The sequence below is a fragment of the Beta vulgaris genome, chromosome 7 (assembly GCF_026745355.1).
Source record: "Beta vulgaris subsp. vulgaris cultivar EL10 chromosome 7, EL10.2, whole genome shotgun sequence".
NCBI classification, from domain to species: Eukaryota; Viridiplantae; Streptophyta; class Magnoliopsida; order Caryophyllales; family Amaranthaceae; genus Beta; species Beta vulgaris.
In genome coordinates this window covers 16424767-16429212 of record NC_079208.1, presented here as the reverse complement: position 1 = coordinate 16429212, position 4446 = coordinate 16424767, and the positions used below count along the sequence as shown (strand labels likewise).

Genomic DNA, 4446 nt, shown 5'->3' with positions numbered 1-4446 from the left:
AGCATTCACCCTCAGTATACTCGGATGGTGAAAGCAGAGCAGTTTTGTGGGGGGTCAGATGAAGATCCTCTAGACCATCTCGACAGGTTTCTTGAGATCTGTGCCATGATAACACTAATGATGTCTCTCCTGACTACATCAAGATGCACCTGTTCCGGTCCTCTCTTACCGGAAAAGCAAAGTCATGGCTCAAGAGCTTGCCTGCTAATTCCCTCACTACATGGGAAGAAGTCACGATGGCATTCTTGAAGAAATACTTCCCGGAGTGGAAGACTGCGGACATAAGGAGGAAGATCTCCTCATTTGAGCAAGAGAACGATGAGACACTTGCCGAAGCTTGGGAGCGGTTCAAGGAGATGATCCGTTCATGCCCACACCATGAGTTCAACAAGAATCTACTCATGCGATTCTTCTATGATGGTCTTGATCCGATTTCACGGGCCAATCTTGATGCTGGAGCGGGAGGTCAACTATCTAAGATCCCGCAAGAACAACTTGAGTCCACAATTGAGGAGGTGATCAAGAACTACTCATGGGGTGGAAGACGAAGAGGTGCTCAACCTAAGAAGAGCGGAAAGTTTGAAATTGACCCCATGGATCAAATTCAAGCTAAGATGGACCAACTCGTAAGAAGCTCTCCAAGATCAATCTTGCATCGTCTACTCCTTCACAGGTAAACTCTTTTTCTTGTGATATTTGTGGTGGTACTAACCATGATACTTCTTATTGTGGAGGTACCCATTCGGAGCATGTGGCGGCAATAATTCAAGAGGAGATGGATATCAGGGAAATCAAGGGTATAGGAACAATCAACAAGGAGGTTGGAGACAACCTCAACAAAACTACACCCAAGGATTCAACCAACCTCAACAAGGATGGAATCAACCTCAACAAGGGTACAACCAAGCTCACAACCAAGGGTTTGCGCAAGGGTATAACCAAAACCAAAACTATAACCAAGGTGGTTCCTCCTCACAAGGGTCCAACACATACCAAGCTCCACATCAAAGGACCAACAACCCAAAACCTCCCTCCAACCTTCCTTTCCCCAAACAAAATCCCGAACCTACACCATCTTCCGATCCACCTCTCTCCAAATTCTCCAACAACTCCAATCCATGAACCAAATTCTCCAAAACCATGAGCAAAGGTTTCAAGAGCTACAAGCCCACAACAAAATGCTTGAAACCCAAATTGCCCAAGTAGCTGAGAAGAATCCCTCCACCCCCACAAATCAACTTCCAGGCCAACCCATTCCTAACCCCAACCTCCATCAAGCCAAAGCCATTCATTTGAGGTCGGGAACAAGTTATGCGGGTCCTAAGATGCCGAATGGGGAGTTAGAGCAGGATGGAGAAGCTGAGGTTGTTGAGAAGGAGGGTGGAGCTGAGGAAACTGAGAAAGAGGACGTTGAGGAGAAAGATGAGTCACATGTTCAAGTTGGTGACAAAAACACATTGCCATCACCTCCACCAACCAAATCCTATGTGCCTCCGGTTCCCTATCCTCAAGGTTGGTAGAGAGAAAGTTGAGTGACAAGTTCACTAAATTTCTGAATGTGATGAAGAGCCTGCAAATCAACATTCCATTCCTTGAGGCTATGTCTCAAATGCCAGCTTATGCTAAATTCTTGAAAGAGATCCTCTCCAATAAGCGAAAACTTGAAGATGAGCTTATCTCCCTACCTTACCAAGTGAGTGCTCTTGTGCAACGAACTATGCCCAAGAAGCAAAGAGATCCCGGGAGTTTCACCTTGCCAGTGAAGATAGGTGACTTAAACCTAAGGGTGCACTGGCCGATCTGGGAGCAGTGTCAATTTGATGCCCCTTTCTATTGCAAAGCACCTGAAATTTCCTCTTCATCCTACGCGCAAAACGATTCAATTGGCGGACCGCACTGTGAGAGTCCCTTGTGGTGAGTTGGAGGATATACCGATTCAAGTTGGGCATGTGTTTGTACCATGCGACTTTGTGGTGATGGATATGGAGGAAGATCCTGAGACTCCTCTTATTCTGGGAAGAGAAGCTCTAAGACTTTGGGTGCCGTGATAAACTGCAAAAACGACACAATCACGGTTGAGGTAGCTAATGAGCGGGTGGTGTTTGAGTTCTCTAAGACACTGAAGAGCCTATGATGGAGAAAATTTGCCGGGTAAGCCTAGTGGAAGATGAGGTGGAGGACACCATGAGTGTGGATGATTCTGGGAGCGATTTGTATGCTGCACTTACCGACACCCTTAACTTGGACATGGAAGAGGAACACGCAAGATGAGGCGTTTGAGGTTCTAGCTGCATCATCCACTGAAAAGAGGAGTGTTCTAAGCCTCCTCCCAAGGTAGAGTTCAAACCCCTTCCCTCCTCTCTTAGATATGTTTTTCTTGATGATGCATGTACTTATGCTGTTATTGTCAATTCGAGTCTTGATGACATTTCTATATCAAAACCAATGTTATCAGGATCGGGATCCTACTTTGGATCGTAGGGGTTGGTGGAATCGAATCGATGGGATCGGATCGTAGGATCGTAAGATCCTATAATTCGGTGAAATAGAGATAATTATACTAAAATATGGTGAGAACCTCATGTTAAAAATTTACACATATTAATAATGATTTTCTTAGTTAGCAAATGATGATAGTTTTTCAATACAATAAGATTGAAGTAACATGCGATCAAAATCTAATAGGAGAAATATAATATGTGAAATTACTTTATGATTTTTATAGGGTAGGATCGGATCGTAGAGTCGTAGGATCGTAGAATCGTGTTAAGATCCCACCATGTGATTTTTTGTGGTTGAGCAGGATCGAAAGATCCTACAAAATTAAGATCCTACGTAGGATCGGGATCGGTGAGGTCCTCCAGGATCGTAAAATCGTAGAATCGTAAGATTCGGATCAGGATTTTAACAACAATGATCAAAACTGATTGGAATTTTGCAAAAATATAAAGATGTCATTGGGTATTCGATTGATGACCTTAAGGAGATAAGCCCTTCTCTTGCTATGCATCGTATCCATCTCATCGATAGTAATGCCTCCTCCATCGAGCATCAGAGAAGGCTCAATCCCAACCTCAAAGAGGTTGTTAAAAAGGAGATCTTGAAACTACGTGACGCGGGAATCATTTATGCTATCTCAGATAGCAAGTGGGTGAGCCCGATTCACGTGGTTCCAAAAAAAGGAGGCATGACTATAGTTGAGAATGAGAAAGGAGAAACAATCTCAACTAGGACTGTCACTGGGTGGAGAGTCTGTATTGATTACAGGAAACTGAACAAATCCACCCGGAAAGATCATTTCCCCCTTCCCTTCATTGACCAAATGTTGGAGAGGCTTGCTCGTCATTCACACTTCTGTTTTTTTGATGGTTATTCCGGATTCTTTCAAATCCCCATTCATCCGGATGACCAAGAGAAAACCACCTTTACTTGTCCGTATGGGACATTTGCATATCGAAGGATGCCCTTTGGTTTGTGTAATGCCCCATCTACTTTTCAGAGGTGTATGACAGCAATCTTCTCTGATATGCTAGAAGATTCCATTGAAGTCTTCATGGACGACTTTAGTGTGTGTGGTTCGTCTTTTGACACATGTCTGATTAATCTTGAATTTGTGTTAAAAAGGTGTCAAGAGACGAACCTTGTACTGAATTGGGAAAAGTGTCACTTTATGGTCGAGGAAGGCATTGTACTTGGGCATAAAGTGTCGAAAAAGGGTATTGAAGTAGATCCGGCAAAGGTTTCGGTTATTGAGAAGCTTCCGCCACCGAACTCGGTGACGGGAGTTCGCGCTTTCCTTGGACATGCTGGTTTTTACCGACGTTTCATCAAGGATTTCTCTCAAATAGCCAAACCATTGACGAATCTACTTCAGAAAGATGTTGATTTTGCGTTTGATGAGTCTTGTACTAAGGCTTTTGAAACTCTTAAGAAAGCCCTTACTTCTGCCCCCATTGTGCAAGCTCCGGATTGGAGCTTGCCTTTTGAACTAATGTGCGATGCTAGTGACTTTTCAGTGGGAGTTGTTCTTGGGCAACGCAAGGAAGGGAGGCTACATGTGATAGCCTATGCAAGTAGGACTCTGGATGATGCTCAACGGAACTATGCAACTACGGAAAAGGAAATGTTGGCCGTGGTATTTGCTTTTGACAAGTTCCGTTCCTACTTGACATGTAATAAGCGGTGGTGTATACGGATCATTCTGCGGTCCGGTATTTGATGAGTAAGAAGGATGCTAAGCCTAGGCTCATTAGGTGGGTGTTGCTTCTTCAGGAGTTTGATTTTGAGATGAAAGAGAAGAAGGGGACGGAGAATGTGGTAGCTGACCATCTTTCACGCCTCCCTCCTGACAATCTGGAGGAGATTCCTATCGAGGACGATTTGAGAGAAGAAGCCTTGTTCGCCATTCTGAACAATGAGGTTCCATGGTTCGCTGATTATGCAAAT

At 44.2% G+C, this 4446-nt stretch overlaps 1 non-coding gene across 1 annotated transcript; it reads right to left on the bottom strand.

Annotated features, from left to right (window-relative positions):
• Positions 1–278: 278 nt before the first annotated feature.
• LOC125492067 (small nucleolar RNA R71) lies at positions 279–385 on the bottom strand. Its single transcript, XR_007268517.1, has one exon. It is a non-coding gene; the product is annotated as a small nucleolar RNA R71 (small nucleolar RNA).
• Between the last annotated feature and the right edge of the window lie 4061 nt (positions 386–4446).